General features: G+C 50.1%; 1 long non-coding RNA gene across 2 annotated transcripts; it reads left to right on the top strand.

The window, feature by feature from the left end:
• Positions 1 to 240: 240 nt before the first annotated feature.
• On the top strand, positions 241 to 17,794 carry LOC101431292 (uncharacterized). Of its 2 annotated transcripts, XR_001119061.3 has the most exons (6): positions 241 to 457; positions 2,224 to 2,342; positions 2,684 to 2,809; positions 9,529 to 9,677; positions 15,473 to 15,628; positions 17,091 to 17,794. It is a non-coding gene; the product is annotated as an uncharacterized lncRNA (long non-coding RNA). The 2 variants fall into 2 exon arrangements; XR_009181236.2 differs by lacking the exon at positions 15,473 to 15,628 and having other exon boundaries at positions 245 to 457.
• Positions 17,795 to 24,064: the final 6,270 nt, after the last annotated feature.

The following is a 24,064-nucleotide window of genomic DNA, read 5'->3' as shown; positions in this document are numbered from 1 at the left end:
TGGAGGGCCCTTTCGGTAAACGTGCAGCCCTCCAGCAGAGTTACTCTCAGACCCTGTGCCACTCTTGGGCCTTTCCTTCTCTTCTCTGAAGAATTTCTCCTCTGCTGCCCATCACCCCTACACAGCTGTCCGTCCTGGAGCTCAGCCCACCTCCTACCCTCACCGCAGGGTGGGCCTGCGGAAGCGCCCCACCCGCCTGGCCGCAGAGATGGACCTGCCACTCCAGCTGGGCCAACCAGGGAAGTCCCTGCAGCTGATATGGGGAGAGAGAAGCTCTCTCTGCCATTGGCCAATCTGAGAGGCTGCTGGGACACAGTGTCAGCTGAGCTTGGGGCCGGGCCGAGACAAGCAGAGCTGCGGCCTGGGAGAAAGTCAGAGCCTTGACGGTAACACTGGAGCCCAGGACCCGTCCAGACCCGCAGCTGGCTCCACGCCTGGCCTGGCCGTGCCAGTGCTGGTAAGTTCTCCTTTCCAGCCTGCTCTGGGATGCCAACTGGAGGCAGAGAGCAGATGGTCCCTGCTTCCCGTTTCCAGGCCAGAAGGAATCCTGGGCCAAGCGGGCAGTGCTGGGGGTGAGTGTCAGAAACCACCAGGGCAAGTCTGCTTCAAGGACCACGGCCAGAAGTAGATGTCTGGAGTTAGTATACAAAATTTGTAAAAATCAAATAGAACGGATGCTTGCACAGATTGGGAGGAAGTTAAATTTCTACAGAGCCGCAAGCTTGGCAAAGAGTGGCCTGCGATCACTCAGCCCCCAGGAGAAGCCCAGGTCCCGCAATTACGCCAGGAGGAAGTAGTTATTAGAGTTGCCCCAGACAGAGAGTCTTCCCTTAACTCCTCTCAGCAGTGGCAGTGGAAAATTCTAGAGTGGGGCTGTCCTTGCAATTGGCAGGAAGGGGGCAGTGGGCCGGCTGACCAGGGACGGCCTGTACCGCTGGGTGCTGCCCAGCCCTGCCCGGAGAGCGTTAGACCACAGAGCCCGGGCAGTGCTGCCCCTGCCAGGCAAGAGTCTAGATTGAGGGTTCCTGTTTCCCAGGTGGCGGGGGTGCTGGGGGCTTCTTCTAGCCATAGGCTGTCAGGGCCGCGGAAGGCAGCTCTGGACCCCACCAGAAGGACGGCACAGCACCTGGGGGTCCGCGGCCTGCGGGTGGCGCGGGCACCAGGCGTGGTTTTGGTTTTTAGTTTCTGTGCATGGGGTTGCTTGTACTGTGCTAGGCAGGGCACTCGCGGGATTGCAGCGATGGAAAAAGGGCAATTCGGTTTGTCTAGGCTCCCTCCCAGGAGGGACTTCCTGCCTTAGCAGGTCTAGAAGTCAAGCTACCCCCATCCCATTTCTCGCTCCCAAGAGGTAGGGCTCAGCCTAGGCCGGCCAATCAGAGGACACCATCTCCCGGTCCCTGCTGATTGGTCCAGTTATGGGCATGTGACTAAGCAAGGCCAATCAGGATCGATACATCAGCCCCGGGTGAGTCCTCTTTATGCTGGGAAGATGGCCCTAAGCCTGCAGTGGCCCTCCCACCTCTCCCAAAGGTGAGCGCCTCTGGGAAAATGGGGCAAAGGAGATGAAAGCCTGTCTAAGAAGTGGAGGGAGAGCCAGAACCTGAGGGCCTGGTAGCTCCCTGGGGCCAGCCATGCTTGAGGCTGGCGGGGACAGCTCCTTGAGCTTCCTAGTCTCATGGATCAGTGGATCCCACTTTTGCGTAAGTAGTCTGCGTGGATCTCCAACACCGGCGATGGAAACAGGCCTATGAATACCCGCCTTTGAAGTCAGGGAAAGGGTCATCCCCGCGTGAACCTCATGCTCTGAGGGCGGGAGAGAAGAGAAGAGGCTGCTCACAGCAAAATCAAGGACCTGGCACCACAAGGAGGGGGACACAGCCAGAAGACAAGGAGAGTGAAGGACGGACGTGTGCGTATTGCAGACCAGAGAATTGCACAGGCAAAGGCAGGGGGTATCAGCCAGCGTGTGTGTGTGTGTGTGCACCTGCGTGTGCTCCTCCGTGTGTTTGGGAGAGGCGTGATAGGCAGTGTGAGAAACGGAACACACAGCAAGGAGTCACCAAAATTCATCTCCCTAGGGTTCGCCCTCTTTACCAACTTGTTCTTCGCTGGCAGAGACCTCAACTCTTACCTGAGCATTCCTAGTATGGACTAATGAGTTTGACTCTCCCTCCATCCATCTGTCCATCCGTCCACCCACGCTGTCTCTTTGTCCTTTGTTAGATTGGAGCTGCTGAGAGGTCCAAAACCCACCCAAGTACGAGGTCAGCCCTCATGCCTCATTTGTCTCGACAGTTACATTGCCCAGATTCCTAAGGCATAAATTAGCCTAGAAGACTAAGGTAAGCTTAATATTTTACATTTCTGTTGATCTATGATGGTCCTGTTTTCCTCCAGGCTATATTTTCCCTAATGGCAAACACAACACCTGGCATAGGGTAGGCACTCAGTGCTTATTTCCGGAATGACTTAATAAGTGAATGAATGTTTGTGTGAAACAAAATCCTTTCCAAAATTCCTGCAAACTCCTGGGGAGCGTCTGTTCTCCTTGACACCACCAACCTTGAACTTCTGCCTCTGCCTCATTAGTTAAGGATTAGTTTAAGATTGCTTTAATAACTGTTCTTGTCCCCCAAGCCACACCGACTCAGGTGTGGAACTCGTGATATTTCTTCATTTCCAGGAGATAAAAGTACATGCCGAAAGATGAAGAAGGTCAAGCAATGTCAAGCTGAGCAAACTCTTCTCTATACCATTTCTTCAGGCATCCCCCATCAGAGGTTTTCACCAGTTATTTCACACCATAAAGGTTAGGAGCCTTGGGCCATCAATTTTCCTTTGACCTGAATTATTTACATGTGTTTTCATTTTCAAACATAAAGATTTTTTGTTGTTACTGATTAACTACATTGTTTTCCTTGGAGAATGTGGTCTGTATGAATGCCAATTCTTGACCCTTATTTAGACTTGTTTATGTGCTAGTATGTGCTCAATTTTTCTTTTTTTTAATTTATTGAAATATATCACTCATACATACACATACATAAACAATAAATGGATAATAGTTGTGAACTTACAAAACAAACATATATAACATTAAACAAACATATGTAACATCTCACCCTACCACCAATAACTTGCATTGTTTTTAAACCTTTTTAACGAATAATTAAAGAGCATTGTCAAAATATTACTACTAAACAAAGTATTTTTCCCCTAACCAATTCGATTATTATCTTTATATCATTTATATATGGACATACACAAACAATTAAATGTATAGTAAAAGTTGAGAACTTACAAAGCAAACATGCATAACATCACACAGGGGTCCCATACATCAGCCCTCCACCAACACCTTGCACCGTCATGAGACGTTTGTTACAAACTATGAAAGAACACTGTCGAAATCTTACTACTAATCATAGTTCTTACCTTACATTTGGTGTGTTTTTCCCCCGTCCCACCCTATTATTATTTTTTAAATATATTTTTTATGACAGAAATTATAAAACAATCATGCACATGTGCAGAATTCCCAAACAACACCCCTCTATCAATACACCACAATGTGGTGTGTCATTTGCTACAGATAAAATAATATCATCTGATTATTGCCATGTCCATAGTGTACATTTGGCTCACACTTTCCATACTGCCTCAGTATCGACACAGGACATCTTTTGCATAGATGCAAGAATGTTATACTATTACTACTAACCACAGTCCACAGGTCACTCCAGCTGTATTTTTCCCATGCTTCTCCACATTCCCAACACCCTGCGGTACTGATATACATTTGTTCTAGCTAACAAAGGACACTCTTGCATCTGTACCATCAACCACAATCCTCAGCCACCTCTTGGTTTCTGGTGCTACCCAGTTCCTAGGTTATTCTCTAGCATTCTGTCAATTGGCATTTACATACCTAGACTACCATTTGCAGTCACGTCCCCATTTATAAACTAGCTGTTACTCACTGTGTGTTACCATCCACTCTATACATTTCCACAATTTTACAGTAAAGCTAATTAAAACTTCTACATACATTAAACATCAGTAGTCCACTCAGTCCTTCTCTAATCTCCTTTAAGAATCCACCACCTACCACCAGGTCTTGAAGATATTTTTCAGTAATTTCTTCTAGAAGTTTTATGGTTCTTGCTTTTATTTTTAGCTTTTTGATCCACTTTAAGTTAGTTTTTGGATAAGGTGTGAGATGGGGTCCTCTTCCCTTCTTTCAGCTGTGGATGTCCAATTCTTTCAGCACCATTTGTTAATAGATTGTTCTGATTGAGCTGTGTGAGTTTGACAGGCTAGTCAAAAATCACTTGACCATACCTGTGAGGGTCTGTTTCTGAACCATAAATTTGGTTCCATTGGTCTATTGTGTCTGTCTTTAGGCCAGTACCATGCCGTTTTTACCACTATAGGAGGGTATTATGATTTAAAGTCTGGAGATGAGGGTTCACTTTTCCTTTTTATGATGTTTCTTGCTATTCAAGACTCCTTACCCTTCCAAATAAATTTAATGATCGTGTTTTCAATTTTTTCTTTAATGCTGGTGGAAATTTTATCAGGATTGCATTAAATATATATATCAATTTGAGTAGAATTGACATCTTAATGATATTTAGTCTTCCAATCCATGAGCATGGATTTGTCTTCCAGTTATTTAGGGCTTTTTAAATTTGTTTTAACATTGAGCTGCAGTTTTCTGTATACAACTGCTTTACATCATTGGTTAAGTTTATTCCTATTAGAGTTTTATCTGTTATATTTTATTTTCACCACTCCTTTGACACTTTTAGTTACTTTTATTGATCTAATCTTCATTTCTAGACTCTCTTCCAGGCCCCTCTCTCCTGTCTTTTCTTTGAAGGCTCTAGCACACCCTTTAGTATTTCCTGAAAATCTGGTCTCTTGCTTAGAAATTCTCTTAGTTCCTGTTTATCTGTGAATATTCTAATTTTGCCCTCATTTTTTAAAGACAGTCTTGCTGGATATAAGATTCTTGGCTGGAAGTTTTTCTCTTGTAGTATCTAAGATATATCAGACCACTGTCTTCTTGCCTCCATGGTTTCTGGTGAGAAGTCAGCACTTAATCTTATTGGATATCCCTTATATGTTATACATTGCTTTTCTCTTGTTGTTCTCAGAATTCTCTCTTTGTCTTTGGCCTTTGACATTCTGATGAGTATGTGTCTTGGAGTTGGTCTATTTGGATTTTTTCGAATGGGAGTATGTTATGCTTCTTGGACAGTGATATCTATGTCCTTCAACAGGGTTGGGAAATTTTCTACCATTATTTCTTCAGATATTCCTTCTGCCCCTTTTCCCTTCTCTTCTCCTTCTGGGACACCCATGACCTGGATGTTTGCATGCCTTTTGCTGTCATTTAGTTCCCTAAGACCTTGTTCAATTTTTTCCATTCTTTTCTTTATCTGTTCTTTTGTATCTTCACTTTCAGAGGCCATTTCTTCAAGCTCTCCAATCCTTTCTTCTGCCTCCTCAAATCTGCTATTATATGATTCCAATGTTTTTTTAATTTCATTGATTGCACTTTTCATTCCCATAAGATCTGCTATTTTTCTATGTATGCTTTTAGCCATCTCATTGAATTTATTAAGGAGATTTGTTTGAACATCTGTAATTAGTTGTTTCAACTCCTTTATGTCATCTGGAGGCTTATCTTGTTCCTTTAACTGGACCATAGCTTCCTGTTTCTGGGTGTGGATTGTAATTTTTTATTGGTGTCTTCGCATCTGGCTTACTAGAGTATTTATTTTGGGTGCAGTTTTTCTCTTTAGTTTAGGACTTCCTATCCTTCCTCCCTTGCTGGTTGCACGGTAGGAGCCAAGCATGTAGTTGGTGCTGTAAGCTGTGGCTCAAGCTGCCCTCATTGCACCAGGGACCAATGAAGCTTCGTCCAACTTTCTCCTTTGCCAGGGGTAGGGACAGAGTCACAGCTATGTGGAATAATCCAAGTACAGGCCTAGACTGTAGTTGCCCAGAGAGACTGATGGAGCTTCACATCCCTTTCTCCCCTACCTGGGCAGGGATGGAGCTGCAGGTGTGGGCAGCAATTGGTGCAGTGCAGGTCTAAGATGACCGCAGTTGCCCTGGTAGACTTCTGATTTTCAGTCTATGTCAGCCAAAGTTACCTGCAGTTACCTGTATAGGCTGGTGCAGGGCTCCTCAGCCTCCTGTCTACCAGAGGTTGGGCTGAAGCCTAGGCGGGCTGCAGGCTGATCTGCGAGAAGGAAACTGGTTCCTGCCGACACTGAGAGTGTCATTCAGCCCGGCTTCCCCTCAGGCAAGGGTGGAGTCAGAATGGCGGCTACTGCCTGTTTCTGACTTGGGCTGGTTCTCAGCCCCCTGTTCCCAGGGTTATCTCTTAGCCAGCCAATTCTACCAATCAGTAGCTGAAATTGGCAGCCAACCATCTCCTCCTCCCCTGTTTCTGGGAAATGGAGCTTCCAATTCCCATCACAGAACAGCTCCTGGGGTGACTTGTGCCACCAGAGAAGGATAATCACTGGCCTCCACGCCTTGGCCGGTAATTTCCCGGAGAGGCTGGCGCAGGTCCTGGCAGCTTCCTCCCTGCTGGAGGTGGCACTGGGGCCTAGGCTAGACCTGCAATCTGACCTGGATGGGAAGAAGCCGGTCTCCACCTGCACTGGGATCCTCAGTCCACCCCACTTCCCCTTGTGCCAGGTGTGGAGTTCAGGTGGCGGCTCCTGGCCTCTTTCTGACTTGGACAGGCTCAAACCTTAGCTGTTCTCAGGATTATACTGTAGCCCACTGAGTTTCCTCATCAATAGCTGAAATTGGTGCCCAAACGTCTCTTCCTCCCTGTTTTGGGGAAGTGGAGCTTTCAATTCCAGCCGTGGAACAGCTCCCGAGGCGGCTTGTGCCTCCAGTGGAGGACGGTCACCAGCCTCCGGAGTGTGGAGCCTCTACTTATGAGTCTCCTCTGCAGACGGGCGTCTCCTCCTTCCACTCCCTCAAGGATGTTGCAGGATGCTCTTCTGGTCTCCTGGAGCCCCCAAACAGGTGCCCCAGCAGCTCCAGAGAGCTCTGGGTGTTTGCTAACTGCCCTGTGGCAGAAGCTGACTCTAGGAGCTCCTCACTCCACCACCATCTTGCTGGTTCTCCTGTGGTCAATTTTTGTAAAATTTTCCTTAGGTACTTGAAAAGAATGTTTTCTTAATTTGATTAATGCATAGTTCTATGTAAGTCAAACACTGTGTTGTTCAAATCATTGATCTCCTTATTGATTTTAAAAATCTATTTGGTCTGTAAATTACAGAGAGTTGTATTTAAATCTTCCATTATAAAAGTCAGTTTCTCCTTGTCCTTTTGTTACTTTTGCTCTCTATATTTTGAAGATTTGTTTGTAAGTATATGCAATTTTGGAATTTTTAAATCTTCCTATGAAGTAAATTTTTTATCAACATATGTAACTGATTGTTATTAGTAATAATTTTTAACCTTAAAGTCTATTTCATCTGTTACCAGTATAGCTGCACCAACGTTCTTTTGATAGAGCTTGCCTAGTGTATCATTATCCATGCTTTTAATTTTAACTTTTCACTGTTACTATGTTTTGGCTTTCTCTTATAAACAACATACAGCTGGATTTTTTTTTTTACTATTTTATTTTATACCCCCATCCCCACCCCAGAGTTGGCTGCCTTGTCTGCCTGTTGTTTCCACTCACTGTTTGTGCTAACTGCCTGTGCTCGTTGTGCTGCTCATTGTGTCTGCTCATTATATTCTCATTGTGTCTGCTTGTCTTCTTTAGGAGGCACTGGTAACTGAACCTGGGACCTCCCATGTGGGAGGTGGGCTCCCAGCTGCTTGAGCCACATCCACTCCCTGCTCATTATGCCTGCTCACTGCATCTGCTCATTACACCAGCTCATTGTGTCTGCTCATTGCATCTGCTCATCTTCTTTAGGAGGCATCAGAAACCGAATCCAGGACCTCCCACGTGGGAGGTGGGTGCCCCACCACTTGAGCCACATCTGCTCCCTGCTCATTGTGTCAGCTAGTGCATTTGCTTATTGTATCAGCTTATTGTGTCTGTTCATTGCATCTGCTCATCTTCTTTACGAGACACTGGGAACTGAACCCAGGGCCTCCATGTGAGAGGCAGGGGCCCAACTACTTGAGCCACATCCACTCCCCATAGATGGATCTTTAAAAAATTCCTATCTGTTAATCTTTATATTTTAACTGCAAGTTTTCATATATTTACATTTATTAAAATTGTATCAGGATTAATTTTTACATCATTTTTGTGCTATTTATGCTACATTTAATATTTCTTTTTCCCCTCCTTTCTTGACTTTTTCTTGACAATTTAATTCATTAATTTTTTTCTCTCATTCCCTTTTTTATCTTACTATTCTTCTAGTGGCTAGCTTAAACTTTAAAAAATTAAACTTTATACTTTGGAACACTTTCCAACTTACAAGACAGTTACAAAAATAATGCAAACCCCATAGAGAAAACTTCAACATATCCCTATGCCCCATTCCCTGATCCACCAATTTCAACATTTTGCCATATTTGTATTAACATTATATCTATCACTCTATCTGTTTGCATATCTACTTATCAATCCATTTCCTGAACACTTGGGTGTAGCCTGTATACATCATACTCTTTGTACCTTAATACTACCTGTACTTTCATAAGAACAAGGGTGTCCACTTAGGTAACCATCAGAAGTGCATTATCAAGGTCAAGAAATTGCACATTGATACAAAGCTCTCAGTCTATATTCCAATTTTTTCATATGACCCAATAGTGTCCTTTTGAGTCTTTTCTCCTCCCTTGTTAATTCCCTTCCAGAATTGCATGTTGCATTTAATTGTTATTGTCTCTTTCATTGATCTTTTTTGTTAAATTGTGGGAACATACATACAACATAAGCTTTCCCATCCCAACCCCTCCCAAGCCGACCATGCAGTGGGATTAATCACATTCACACTGTTGCGGTGCCCGCACCACCTTCCCTTCCTAAAACATCCCCGTGTCCCGAGCAGCAACCTGCAGCCTTCCCGCACTCGCTCCCTTGCTCCCCCAGCCCCAGCCGAGCAACCTAGGATTTTGAAGAGATAGAGGGAGGGAAGGAGAGGAAGGAAGGGAGAGAGGGAGGGCGGGCAAATACGGCCAAATGCTAAAAGTTGGTGGGTCTGAATATTTGAGAGTTCTCTATATGAGCTTTGAATTATTTCTGCAACTGTTGTGTAAATTTGAGATTATTTCCAAATACTGTAAAAGGTTTTTGTTTTTGTTTTTTAAAGAGAGCCATTGCTTCCTTTTCCAGGGTAAGTTTTAATACTTTGGCAGGCAGTTGCGCGGTGACCACATTGCAAAGAGAACTGTGATTAGCCTGGTGATTATAACACGGGGAGGCCGTGGGGAGAGATTTGTTTGTTTTTGTTTTTGTCTGATGTCTGAGCGTTTCTCTACGGGCAACAGCCCCCTGACTAGCTCTGACTACCCCACCTGCAGCCCCGGCCCCCGCCCCCACTCTCGGACCCTGGACCTGCTGGAGGGATTTCAGGGCCTCAGCCCATAACGACGATGGGAAGTGACGGCACTCACGTGCCAGGCTGTTCTGGATGTGTCGCCTGCGTTATCTGCTCCAGCTTCCTTTGGAGGTAAACACTACAGTGATTCTGTTTTATAGGTTTGGTCACTGCCGCTGGGTCTTGGCACATGCTGTTCCTTCTTCCGGCTCACTTACCTCCCCATCCTTCCCTGGAACAACTTTTTTTTTAAGGATTTACTTTTATTTATTTCTCTCCCTCCCTCCCCTAGTGTCTGCTCTCTGTGTCCATTCACTGTGTGTTCTTCTGTGTCTGCTTGTATTCTTGTCAGAGGCACCGGAAATCTGTGTCTCTTTTTGTTGCGTCATCTTGCTGCATCAACTCTCCACGTGTGCGGCGCCACTCCTGTACTTTTTTTCCTTGCCCCTGTGTGGCACAGCACTCCTTGCGTGCATCAGCACTGAGCGTGGGCCAGCTCATCACACGGGTCAGGAGGCCCTGGGTTTGAACCCTGGACCTCTTGTATGGTGAGTGGATGCTCTATCCGTTGAGCCACGTCAGCTTCCCTGGAACAACCTTCGCTTACTCTTCGGGTGTCAGCTGAGGATGCGCCGCCTCTGGGAGGCGCTTGTTGGATCCACTGTGCCTGAGTCCGTGTCCTTCCCCTGTGCTCTTGAGCAGGTCTGCACGTCCCCCTTGTAAACCCTTCACTCTGGATCCTAACAGCCTTGTTACATCCCGCCTGTTAGCTGGAGGCCTGGGCTGAACTTGCCACGGCCTAACCTGCGTGGCTGACCCCACGTCCAGGCTTGTGGCTGGGAACTAAGGAGTCACTTCCTCTTTAGGTGACTCGGAGTCAGCACGGCCCCTGTTCCTGCAGCGTGGCCTGGCTGCACCCGGTGCAGGGGGGTCTGCCCCCCAGGCTCCTGGCTCCTAAATTCGTGCATGAAGCACACATGTACCCCGCTGCTGCTGCCGCCTGGAATCCACCCGCTGCTGTCGCTTCATCCCCCAGATCTGCTGGACTGGGGGCCTCCTGGAACCTTCCCCAGCCCCGGGTCAGACCCGCCTGGCTGGCCCAGGCCCTCTTGGTTGCCCAGTCCACAGCCACTAACCGGGCATACCCTGTAGGGCCTCCAGCTATGGCCCATTCGCCCAGGAGGGGCTTGCAGCAGTTTGATATTATTTATGAATTCCAAAATTAGATATTGGATTATGTTTGTAAACCGGTCTGTCCCTCTGGGTACATTAGATGGTACTGGACTCAGGGGTTTCACTCTTCCTTGATTAAATTATGATTAAGCCTTTGATTGGGCATGTCAGTAGGACGTTGAGTCCCCGCCCCTTGGTGGGCGAGAACTCCCAGAGAAAATGACCAGGCAGATGAGAACGTTGCAGTTTTGATCCTGGAGCCCGGGAAGGAAGCACACAGAGAAGCAGGACGGGAGGAGAGAAGGCTCCATGGGACACGGCAGAGGCCCCGGGAGGAAGACGAGCCGTCGCCTGAGGGTTTACAGCTGGCCTCGTGGAGAGAGCAGGGCAGCCGAGCCTGGAGAAAAACAAGTTCTGGGAGAGAGCTGAGACTTGTCCCAGCTGCGGCTGAGTTTAGGAGAAGCCGGGCCACGGAGCCCTGGGCAGCGGAGGAAGCCTGAGCCCTCGCAGACGTCGCCTGTACCAGCATGCAGCCGCAGGCTCTGGGTGAGACAGGACCTCGTGGAGTGCCTTGAGCTGGACTCTTCAGGGCCTTGATTGTGAGCTTCTACCCCACATAAATACCCTTTATAAAAGCCCACAGAGTTCTGGTATTTTGCATCAGCACCCTTTTGGCCAACTACAAAAGAGCCTTAACTCAAACTTTTAAAAACAAAACAGGGAAGCGGATGTGGCTCAACCAATTGGGCTCCCGTCTACCATACGGGAGGGCCAGGGTTCAATGCCCAGGGCCTCCTGGCGAGGGCAAGCTGGCCCACGCGGGGTGGCGGCCCATGCAGGAGTGTCACCCTGTGCAGGAGTGCCGCCCTGCGTGGGTATGCCATCCTGCACAAGAAGGCCGCCCCGCGCAGGAGTGCCGGCCGATGCGGAGAGCTGGCGCAGCAAGGTGACGCAGCTAGAGACAGAGGAGAGGAAATAAGAAGACATAGCAGGCGAGCTGAGGTGGCGCAAGAGAGTAATCGCCTCTCTCCCACTCCGGAAGGTCCCAGGATCAGTTCCCAGAGCCACCTAATGAGAGTCCAAGCAGACACAGAAGAACACACAGCGAATGGACACAGAGAGCAGACAATGGCGGAAGTGGGGAGAAATAAAATAAGTCTTTTAAAAAAAAACACTGTTTGGCAATTCCAAAAGACCTCAGACCTCAAAGCAGTTCCTTTACGCCCATTCCCCCTCAAAGCAGTTCCTTTACGCCCATTCCCCCAGGGAGTCCTCCGGGATTCCCTGGACAGACGAAGCATTAACCCTTTAGTTGCTGGGTCCTGGGGAGGCCCTGGGAAGAGGCCGGAGCAGCAGAGGGTCAGGACAACAGCTGTTTGTCAACTTACACAGAAGTATTTCAGTATTTTCCCACGGACGACGCCATCCCGGTGCGTCGCAGCTGCGAGCATTGTTGGCTGTGCCAGCAAGTTCCCTGAAGTGGCAGGTTCTTTGGAACTGGAGTGGGCGGAAGGTCTGGAGGGCTTTTCTGCTGGCCGCCTGAACTGGCCTCAGTGTGGGTATCAGCAAAGCGCTGGGGCGATGGAATCAGCCCCTTGCCGCATCTCCCTTGGACCTGGGGTTCGAGGAGCCCTCCAGGCGGGGGGAGGACAGACGCTGGGTGCCGGCTCAGTTCCTGGCTCACCCAACTGTCGACCCTGTGTGTGGGTGCGCCTGGGGCCTGTGTTTGTGCTGTGTTTGTGTACGGGCTGTGCCTGGGGGGGTGCGGGCATAGCTGAGGGGTGCGTGTGTGTGTCTATGCTGTAGGAGGAGGTGTGGTTGTGTTTTCAGCATGTGCGTGTAACAAAGGTGCTGAGGCAAGAGTTCTGGTTGAGACCAAGAAGACGATGCCTGGAAGAGAATGGAGGGGTGCCCCCCTCAGCCAGGGCTCGGGTGCACTGTGGGTGATCCTCCAGATCACCAAGTGGAGAGGAGACCACACTGGCTGGGACCACCCAGCACCCGCCGGGGCGGAGAAACAGGAGAGGGTGGGAGAGCACCACTGTGGGCCCACCGGGACAGGCCACACCCCTCCACGGGGGGACGGAAGTGCATCCTGAGGACAGAAACAGGAGAAGGGGCTCCTCGGTTTCTTCTGCGGCTCCCGGTGAGGGGTATGGGCCAGGTGTGTTTTTGTGTTTTTTTCCCACCGTAGCTCTGTGCCAAAAAAGCTTGCCCAATGGAACATGTCGGGAAAAGCACATCAAACAAAGGGAGGCCGTCGGCGCAAGGGGCGTTTTTGCTCTTCCTGGCAAGGGCAGAAGCATGGAGATTAAAGGATTTGGGTCAGTGACGTCCAGTCCTGGGAGCCAGAGGCCCAGCGTGGACTGGAAGAGAAGCAGCCGTTGCCTTGCCCAAGCTCGTGTCACCCTCCTCCGTTGCTGAGCCGAGGCAGGGAGGGCCCTGGGTGGATGTGTTGACCAGTATAGGTTCTTGGAAGGACAAATTCGAACCCCAGCCCTCCTGAGCTCCTTCTAACAGATCTGCGGGCTCCTTGAGCTCTACGGCGCCTTTGGAATCTCCCGTTTCACCCCGGGCTGGAGGGGTGCTCTGTCTGGCCAACGTGTCGCGATCTCTTCAGACTCCAGGTCTGAGGGCTCGGACAGCCCCTCCTCCTCAGGGGCGCCTCACGACGTAAAAGCCTCCCGTCATGACTTTTGGATTGACGGAGCAGAACCCGAGATCCACTTGCGAAATTATTTTAAGCGTCTAGTGAGATGGGTCTCATGCTCCATTTTCAGAAAATCCCTTCGTAAGTGGTTAACCGGTGACACAAAATGAAAATTCTGGGGAAGCAGATGTGGCTCGAGTGACTGAGCTCCCACTTACCACATGGGAGGTCCCGGATTCAGTTCCCAGGGCTTCCTGGAGAAGATGAGCAAGAGAGCGAGGGGGTGCAAAGGGCAGGCGCAGCAAGCTGACGCAACAAATAGACACAAAGAGGAAAGACCCCGAGACACAACAAAAACAGGGAGCTGAGGTGGCTCAAGCAATTGAGCACCTTTCTCCCACATGGGGGGTTCCAGGTTTGGATCACAGTGCCCCCTAAAGAGAAGACGAGCAGACACACAGAGCACACAGTGAATGGACACAGAGAGCAGACAGCGAGCGCAGATAACAAGGGGGGGCGGCATAAATAAATCTTTAAAAAAAAAAAAGTGAAAACGTTGCCTGGTGGCCCACCTGAAACAAACCACCTCTCCAGCTTGAAAAGTCCCCTGTGTCTTCATTAACATTCAGGACACTGGTCTCCTAGGTTTGTTGCTTGGATATTGGAAGAAATGGCCTGATTTTATATATATATATATATGAGATATAATCTATACACAGTAAAATGCTCAAATTTAAGGTCTAAAGTTTGATGTGTTTTGACAAGTGTATACTGCTGTGTAACTACCATGCCAATCAAAACATACATTTCCATCAGCTAGAAAATTCCTTCTTGCCCTTTTCCAATCAATCCCAACTGTTCTGATATCTATCATAAATTGGTTTTGTCTTTTGTAGAGTGTCATCTATTATGCATGGAATCATATAGGATATAATCTTTTGTGTCTGGCTTCTTTTACTCAGCCTATGTATTAATCCATCAAAGGGGTGCTGATGCAAAGAACCAGAAATCTTATGACTTTTACAAAGTATATTTATTTGGGGGGAAACTTACAGTCCCAAGGCTGTGGAAATCCAACCGTAAGAGGTAATTTCTCACCAAAGTCAGCTGCCACATGTGGAAGCCAGATGGTGGGCGATCTCAGTGGGGTTTCAGCCTTCCCCTCTGGGATTCCTCTCTCAGGCTCAGTTCCTCCACTTCTTCCTGATCTCAGCTGTGGGCTGGCATAGGGCGTGTCTCAGGGCAGCTCAGACTCAGCTCTCTTCCCAACGTCAGCTTGTAAGCTCTCAGGCAAATGGTCCATTTCTCCATTTGAGGCTTCTCCTTTCTGTCACATGGCAGGATTAAAAAATGACAAAGCTCTCTCTGTCTGTGTGAGTGTTCATTTATATCAGAACCACCAGTAGGATGGGCACTTAACCTGAGTCACGCCTTACTGATGTGATCAAATAAAAGAGCCCTCAAAGCAATCTTAGGTAATCTAATCAAAGTTCCCTTGACTGAATTTAATATATCAAAGGGTATCACACCCAGAAGAATAGATTCATTTATAATCATAATCTTTATCTTTGGCGGTTCGTAAATAATCTCAAACTGCTTAATATCTGTGAGATTCATGTATGCTGTGTGTACCAGTGGTCCTTCTTCTTTGTTGCTTAATAGTTCTCCACTAGATGGATATTTCACAATTTGTCTTTCCATTCATCTGTTGATAGACATTTGGGTTGTTGCCAGTTTTTGGCTATTAAGATTAAAGCCGCTATGACCATTTATGCACAATCCTTTGAGTAAATACACATTTTCTATTTGTATTGGGTAAATATCTAGGCATGGAATTCTGGAGTCATAACAGAGGTGTATGTTTAAATGTATTGGAAGCTTGTGGCCTGTTTTTTGTTTGTTTTGTTTCTTATGTCACTTTCCTGAAAGGAGGCTTAGAAATTAGCTTAAGTTTTTTATGCTGGACAAAGACCACACAAAAACAAACTTCATGCAGAGAGAGTGATAAGGTCATAGTTCTTACAGAAAACAGCTGTGTCACTGGCTGTATTAACCAACTCCTGAGAAGGTTTCGTAATTGGTGCGAACTTTGGGCTGTCTCCAGGAAAATGCCTGCTCGCATTCTGAATGGAAGTGGACTAAACAAAGTGGCAGTACTGAGATACACAGACGGCTGATTGCATCAAAATGTTCATGAAACCTTTGGGAAAGTTTCCCGAAGGCTCAAACTGTTATACTTTAACAGAGTGACATTGAGAAGGTAAGCTACGGAAAGGTGACCGCTTTGAAAAGCTAACCTGAATTGCCAATTTTCACTGCTTTTCCCCAGGGAAGATAAACAGGTTTTTCTGTGACTCAAAGGTTTTGGGTCTCCCTCCTTTCTAGATGTAGCATGGGGCCAGACTGCAGGAAGGAGACACATGAGGAAGCTGCTGTGTTTGGGGCAGAGGAAGGTTCCTTGGAGGGACCCTTGAGAGTGGGGAGTGGTCCCACAGGGAGGAGTCCCAAGCTCCCCGGAGGTCCTGCTTCTGTTGGCAAGGCCACCCAGGAAATGGACGTGAGGGCCTGGGGGGCTGGGAACAAGCCTCTGTGGCCGAGAAGGCCTATGTGAGGGCTGGCTTAATGCCCCACCTGGAAAGCGGGGTCCCCACCCGGAAAGCGGGGACCCCACCCGGAAAGCGGGGTCCCCACCTGGAAAGCAGGGTCCCCACCTGGAAAGCGGGGTCATCAGAAGTGGGAAGCTAGACCAGAAAACTGCAGTTGTAGGAACAGCAAGAATGATAGTCCCTGGGAGATCTTGGGGGGAACAAAACTACTGATACTTGCATTTCCTGGAAATAGCAGTCATCCTCTGTAGTAGAATGAATCATTGCGCACCAGGTTTCAGGCCTTCCCTATATTAGAATTTTACACTCGCTCTCTTGGCCATATGTGATGGTTACGCGCATGTGTCACCTTGCCTGGGTGATGGTGTCCAGTGGTTTGGTCACTCACTGGCCTGATTGTTACTGGTATCTCATGGATTTAAATCATTAGCCAGTTTATTGCCTCTACAACCAACCAAGGAGATCGCCTTCAGCAATCTGTTGAAGGCCTTAAAGGAAGACCAGAGGATTTCAGCAGTCAGGAGGGAGGCTTCAGCCAGCCAGCTTCCCTTGGAGGATTCATCGCAACTGCCACTGGAGGTCCCGACCTGCAGCCTGCCCCGAGGAAACTGGATTTGCCAATCTCCGTGGTGGCATGAGACAATCCCTATAACACATTTCTTACTGTTTACGGATGCATCTGATCTGCGGGCTCTGTTTCTCGGGGGAGCCCTGTGGGTTTGCAGTGCTGCTTCCCACCATCGATGTTGACTTGGCCATGTGACTGGCCATGGTCAGTGGAGTAGGGCCTGGAGTGTCTCAGGAGGCCTCAAGAGATGCCGTGTCCTCCTGCTCAGCTTCCTGCCATTGGCCAGGAGAAGAATATGCCCTTGTAATACTGGTCCAAGGAAGTAGGAAGACGGCTGTACGGGAGTCCACCCGCAAGCCTTGAGCCAAGCCCGGCAGACCTGTAGCCTTCAGCAGAGCCTCTCCAGCCAACTCGAAGACCTGAGAGCAACAAAAGGGAACGGTTACTGCTGGAGGCCGTTGAATTGTGGGGTGGTTTGTTATGCAGAATTATTAAACTTTCCTGAACTGATGCATCCATTAACACCTGTTCTCCCATTTTTTTCCTAGTAACGCCACCCCCGTTTTTTAACTGGTTCTTTGGAACAGGGCCACTTTCCCAGGCTTCCTTGGCATGTGCCCACACAGCGAGGCAAGGCTGACCAACTCAGCGAGCTCTCCTGAGCTAGCGGACGTATGGGGCAGCTTCTGAGACCCTGCCTTGAACACCAGTCGCAGGCAACCTGCATCCCCTCTTCAGCCTCTCATTCGGACAAAGGACACGACGGCGGGAGCTCTAGCTGACGTTTTCCCTCCGGAGGGAAAAGGCCGTGACTTACACTGGGCGAGGAGCAGGGAGCTCATTGGAGCCTGCGGCAGCCTCGGCTACTGTATGAGAGAAAAATAAACTGCTGGGCTCTTTAGGTCTCTTTGTCTCTAATATTCCATGGCTGAGTTCACTGCTCACATGGTTTCCAAGCTGGTTTTTACTAAATGGTAAGTAATTGTGATATTAGTTATAAACAGACTACTGTGCCTCAACGATCAGCTGTTACACATACTAATCAAAATGGATACAGTAGTATATAGTTAAAAAAAGACATCTCTTAGGAGAGGGAGGGGGGAGTGAGGGTTATTTCTGAGGCGATAAAAATGAGATGAAGGTGGTGGCTGCACAACTGCGAATCCTACTATAAAAACAATAGCATTGTATGCTTGAAAGGGTGAATTTCATGGTACGCAATTCTCTTTCAATAAAGCTGTTAAAAATTGAATCTCTTGTTCATTGTTTAGATTATTGCAAGACAGGTATTATTATCCACCCCCCACCCCCCATGCTACAGTACATGAAACCGAGTCTCAGGGAGCCTGCGTGCTCTCTCAGGTACACCTCACAAATGTCGGAGCAAGCACTGGCACTGAGTTTCGTGACACCAGCGCCCAAGCTGTGTCCCCTCTGCCACACAGGTGTGTTTGGCTCCCCTTAGCCACAAGGAAATGGGATTCAGAGATGAGGGAGAGAACACTGAGTTATAGGTAAAGCTTGTGTTCAGCTCTACCTGTTAACACCTTCTCCCCCATCTCAGCAGCCGCTCCCAGCCACCTTCCCTCTTAGGCCAATGGCTCTGGTCATTCAGAATCCCTGCATTCTCTATTTTTCAAGCACTCCTGCCACAGAATTACAAAGAGAGGTTTGATAAAGACAGTGACAGCCTGAAGTTCTTTTCTCAATCTCAGAAAAGATTACATTTTTAAATTAATCCATTCCTGTGGGCGTGAGATCCTTGTTCCCATTAGATTCAGTTAAGGGACCTTGATTAGATCACTTGATTGGCTTGCTTTTGATTGGACTACATTAGTGAGGCATGACCCAGGTTGGGTCTCTGCCCTCTTGCTGGGTCTTACAGAACCTGAAACACACAGAGAGACACAAAGACTGATGCCATTTCAGCCCTCCATGTGAGAGAGGGAGGACTGAAAGCAGACAGAAGCCCAAGAGGCTGAGAAGCCCCGGAGGCTGGAGTCGGCAGAGCAAAGAGGCACAGAGAGGCCCCCGAGGGGCTGGACCCATGGAGCAGCTCAAGGCTGAAGAGATGAGCCGTGTGCCTGATCGCCCACAGCTGGCACAGGAGGAGAGCCTGGCGGGGAAGGCAGGGACCTCGCAGAGCTCAGCCGCCATCTTGCCTTGCCACGTGGTAGGACGCCAGGATCCACCAGCAGACGACCTTGGTAAGAAAGCATCTCTGATGGCGCCTTGCTTTGGACATTCGTGGCCTCAGAACTGGAAGCATTCCCCTCTAACAAATCCCTATTGCAAAAGCCAGCCCATTTCTGGTATTTTTGCTTTTGGCAGCCTTTGTCAAACTACTACATAGACCATAATTGCAAATAGCTTTTCCTATATTGCTATGTACCCCAGCTCTCAAATGCACCCCTCATCCCCCACCTTAGGGTGGCTGGAGGAATGGGGCATCTTCTGTTTGGACTTCGTCATCTGGAGGACTCTCAGATGACAGCAACACACACTTACGGGGGTCTCCTATGAACCAGCAACTTGGGTGGATGCTCTTAAATGTACTTTTACATAAACTTCCCAACTACCCATGGATATGACCACGGCTGAGCCCATTGTACAGATAAAGAAACTGATGCTTAGAGAGATCAGGTAACCTACCCAGGTTCTCCCAGACGGTGAGTGACAGCCAGGGTTCTGTCAGGTCTCCTGATTCTACGTCCAACATCCTTTACCTGATTTTGCTTGTGTGTTTGTTCCTTCATATCTTCCGTGAGGGTTAACACAGGACGTGGAGCAGGGGAGGAGCTCAAGAAGGGGCTACCTCTCAAGTTAGAGGTGGAGTGGACATCGCCATCCCAAGGTCCACAGGATGGAGGAATAAAATATTGATTGGAGTGGACTTACTGGTATTCTACTATAGAACTGTTGTGACTCTAGCAATGGAAGAAATTGTATCATTGATGTGGAGACAGTGGCCACGGGAGGTGCTGAGGGCAGGGAGAGGGAAGAAGAGGTGTGATATGGGGGCATTTTCGGAACTTGGAGTTGTCCTGAATGATATTACAGGAACAGATGCAGGATAGTATATATCCAGCCATAACCCACTGAATGGACAGGGAGAGAGTGTAAACTACAATGTAAACTATAATCCATGCGGTGCAGCAGTGCTCCAAAATGTATTCACCAAATGCAGTGAAAGTGCCACAGTGATGAAAGAGGTTGTTGATGTGGGAGGAGTGGGGGGTGGGGAGTGGGGTCTATGGGAACCTCTTATATTTTTTTAATGTAACATTTTGTGTGACCTACGCATCTCTAAAAAAAAAGACAATAAAAAAATAAATTAAAAAAAAAAAAAAAGAAGGGGCTAAAAAGTCAATGAAAGCCCACAATTGCCAGCTCACCCCAGGGCCTTTTTTCCTCCAGCTTAACCCAAGCACAGGCATATGTGATATGTGGTAGCAAGAATCACTCTAGTAGAAAAGGGTAGCTCTGGGCTTCTCATTTCTGAGGGGAGGAGAGCCCACTTCTCTCGGCACAGTTTGGGCAAAAAATAGGCAGGAGGGGGCAAAGGTGGGAGAGGTTGTTCGTTCGTTTGTTTGTTTTGAAGTTCCGGGCCCGGGGACTGAACCCAGGACATCATATATGGGAGGCCAGCACACAACCACTGAGCCACATCAGCCCCAGGAGAGGTTTGGCCTCATCTCAGTGACAGCAAGCGCTGCCTCCGCATCTGCCGAGGGGATGGAACCCAGGCATCCGGGGAGGAGAACCACTTGGGAGAATCTGCAGGAAGATGGAGTCTCAAGGACACTCACAAGCTTGCAGAAGGAAAGGAAATCCCGGAAAAGTCACAGGCCGGCAAGGCACAGAAACTAACGTCGTAGAACGTGGTTGCCGATATCCCCTGCTTGCAGAGTGGATCTTCGGTAGCTGGGCGCTGGGCCCTGCCTGTGGCCCCCGTGCTGCCGATGCCACAGGCACCGGGTGCCGTCAGCCCCCCAGAAAGCTCAGACCACCCTGCTGAGTCTGGGTTGAGAAGTCCCAGTGCCCCTGGCGGGACGCGGCTCCCTGCCTGTGGCCCTGCTGCCAGGGGCGGAAGGGAGCTGTCCCCCTTCTCTGCGTCCAGAGGGGACCTTCCCACCACAGCGTTTCCCCACAGCCAGGAAGCAGGCTCAGATGCCGCACAAGGGTGACAAAAAACGAGTCCACGGGCTGCCGCTCAAGGTTGCTGGAGACAATGAAAACGGTCATTTAGGGGTTCTACTGTGTGCCCTGGGCTAGACGCTGAGTAACGTCTGCAAATCCTGGCCCAGAGGGAGCTCTCGATAAATGACCAGTGTTTTCAAAGAAGCTCTGAAAAGGGGGAAGAGAGGAAGAGAATGACACGAGAAACCAAGGTTAGGAGTTCTCCGTGGAACACTCAAGTGAGCTCTGATCTCAGCTTCCCGGGAGCCGAGGGGAACGGTTCTCACGACGGTTCCCACAAACAGCTCCGATTTATTAGATACGTTCTGTCTGTCCACCACCGTGCTGGGCATCGTCCGGCTCTCAGGACAAGTCCATGGGGTGGACATTCTGATTACCCTGATTTTACAGAGTAGGACAGAAGGCTCTGCAGGGGGAAGTAACTTGTTCAAGAGCACCCAGTGAGCAAAAGGCGGCGCTGAGACTTGAACCCGAATTCGTCTGACTCCAGAGCACGAGCTATTCATCACTCTCCGTCGTTCTCTCCAGCACCCAATTACTGAGGGGCTGCCAGCCCCCACCCACCCGGGCTGAACCTCTGCAAAGCTCCCGGGGCCGTTCCTAAAGCTGAAAAGTCCCAAGGAGGTATTCCCTGCCCATCTTTTCCACATTCTCGATCGCTGGGCTGGCTTGCATTTTAACGCCAGTGATTTAAAACTTCCCCTTCTTATCCTTGCCACGGAATAGTAGCAGAATTAAGTGAGAAGTATGTGAGAAGGCGCAGAGGATGGATGAGGGAGCAAAACCACTTACCCGGTCACGGTAGATTTGCCATGGCAGAGAACCTGGCAGAAGATGGGCCTTTCATCATCAGTTTTCCATTAATTCTTGGAACCGGCGCCTCCCTGGCATGTCAGTGAGGAAGTCAAAGTACCTTTTATGCTCGTAAAATGTCAGGGCTGGAAGTGACCTCAGAATCTTCCGGGCCATTTGTTTTCAAGCATTTTTCAAGCGGTGGCACCCATTCTTTAAGGGAAATCATCACAAAAACCCAACTTCTAAAATAGAATCAAACAGCGGCTGCTCTGGCTAAAGCAGGGCTGGGGGCTCAGGCAGCTTGAGCTTCACCGAGTCCAATCCTGTGCTCCAGGTAAGGAAACCGAGGCCTACAAAGGCGCGTGACTTGTCCAAGGTCACACAGAGGCTCAGCGGCAGGGCGCAGGGGGCACGCCCTGGGCAAGAGACTGCGCTCCAGCCCCCGTGCAGCTCAGTGCCGCCTGCTCCCGGGGCTTGCGCCAGCCTCGTACAGGGGACCCAGGGGTCACTGCAAATTTCTAGAAGACATTGCAGCCCGAGCAGCCCATCCCTCGCAGACCGCCCCCACCGAGGGAAACGGCCGGGGAGAGATGGTCGCTCTTGCGCTCCATCCCAGCAGGCGGCGGCCCTGCGGGCTCTGGGTCAGCCCGAGGCGGCGTGACCCCAGAGGCTGCCCAGGAACCGCTGGGGCGGCCTGAGGCTATGCGTCCAGCAGGGCCAGCCACGGGTGTGTCATCTAATTCCCCACAGGAAGCAAATGGCGTCTCCAGCTGGGTAGGAGGAGAATCCACGGGGGCCCGTTCAGGAGGAACACTGGCAGGGCCAAGGTCGACCCACGGGGCTGGGGCTGGAAGGGGAGGGAGGAAGGAGTGCCCAGGAGAACCCAGGCCACTGGTGGAGGGACGCCCCGGGGCCCTGCCCCAGGCGGAGCACAGGCGCCTCAACCGGCTCTCTTCCATTCAGGTCCCTACCCCGGGACAGTCCTATCAGCTGCCCCCGACCAGAAGCCAGGGCAGGGAAGCGGACTTGGCCCAGTCGTTAGGGCGTCCGTCTACCACATGGGAGGTCCAAGGTTCAAGCCCCGGGCCTCCTTGACCCGTGTGGGGCTGGCCCATGCGCAGTGCTGATGCGCGCAGGGAGTGCCCTGCCACGCAGGTGTGTCCCCCGCGTAGGGGAGCCCCATGCACAAGGAGTGCACCCATAAGGAGAGCCGCCCAGCGTGAAAGAAAGTGCAGCCTGCCCAGGAATGGCATCGCACATACGGAGAGCTGACGCAGCAAGATGACACAACGAAAAGAAACAGATTCCCGTGTAGCTGAAGACAACAGAAGCAGACAAAGAAGAACACGCAGCAAATAGACACAGACAACTGGGGGCGGGGGGGAGGCAGGGAAGGAGAGAGAAATAAATAAAAAATAAATCTTTAAAAAAAAAAAAGAAGCCAGGGCACAGCAGGGGAGGGCAGAGGGCAAGCTGGAGGGCGAGTGGCCGCAGCGTGGCCTCTCCCCAGTGGAAGCAGCAGCGTCCAGCAGCGGCTATTCGTGTCCACAAGTGAGACACCCGGGCACGCCCAGAAATCCCTCTCGGGGGAGAGGGGCTTGGCAGGGGCGGTCGTGGGGGAAGAGTGTGAGACACAGCATCACGACCGTGACCCGCTTCTACCCACAGAGACCTGGAGCAGCCCACGTGGCCGTTCCATTAGCACAGCCTCTTCCTCCAAGGTGGGCACAGCGCCACGTGGCCCTTGCCGACCTCTTCGTCAGCAACCCCTGGGCCATCGTGGAAGCTGCAGGGGGTGTGTGTGTGTGTGTGTGTGTGTGTGTGTGTGCGCCTTCCTCCTTGCTTTTCCTGTCCCGGGGCACGGCGGTTCCAAGGTGAAACGTTTCAGCCGGACCCAACTCAGCCTGCACCTGACGTCTCCGGGTCATTTTGGGAACAACCCTGCGATGCTCTGGTGCCCGTCTAGGAGCCCCGTGGAGGTCTCCAAGGCCACGTCCAGGAGCCGTGGGAACACAGGAGGGGGCAGCGCGCGCGTGCTGGGTACTTGCCAGCAGGGAAGAGCCACGGAGAGATGAAAAGGGCAGCACTGCTTACCCGTGCGGGCTCGCCCATCCGGACTCAGAAGAGCCATCCCCTGTCCCGCGGACTGTGTCGTGTTCAACGCCCACCAGCCAGGAAGTCACGTCTCTAGACTCAAGGGAAATCTAAGCTTCAGTATGGGGTTCCCTCGCGTGCCTGGCTCAGCCCGCCCTCTGGACCCTGGCTTCCAAGCAAAGGCATCACGTCGACCCCCGAAGGGTGGTCATCGTGCCCAGGGCCCAGCGTGTGGACCCGGGGACCCCCCGGTGGCGGCTCGGCCTGTGCTCGTTCCACACCATCTTAACACGGGGAAGCGCTTCCGTCCGGCTGGCAGATCACTGCTGCTGCCCACCTCTGGGCCGCCCGCCTGCCGCTCAGAGCCCAGGGCAAGGGAAGATGCGGGGCCCTTTGTTCTCAGCGTGTCGAGAATTTCAAGGTGGTGGCAGCA

The sequence above is a fragment of the Dasypus novemcinctus genome, chromosome 17 (assembly GCF_030445035.2).
Source record: "Dasypus novemcinctus isolate mDasNov1 chromosome 17, mDasNov1.1.hap2, whole genome shotgun sequence".
Lineage (NCBI taxonomy): Eukaryota > Metazoa > Chordata > Mammalia > Cingulata > Dasypodidae > Dasypus > Dasypus novemcinctus.
This window is presented reverse-complemented; position numbering and strand designations above follow the sequence as displayed.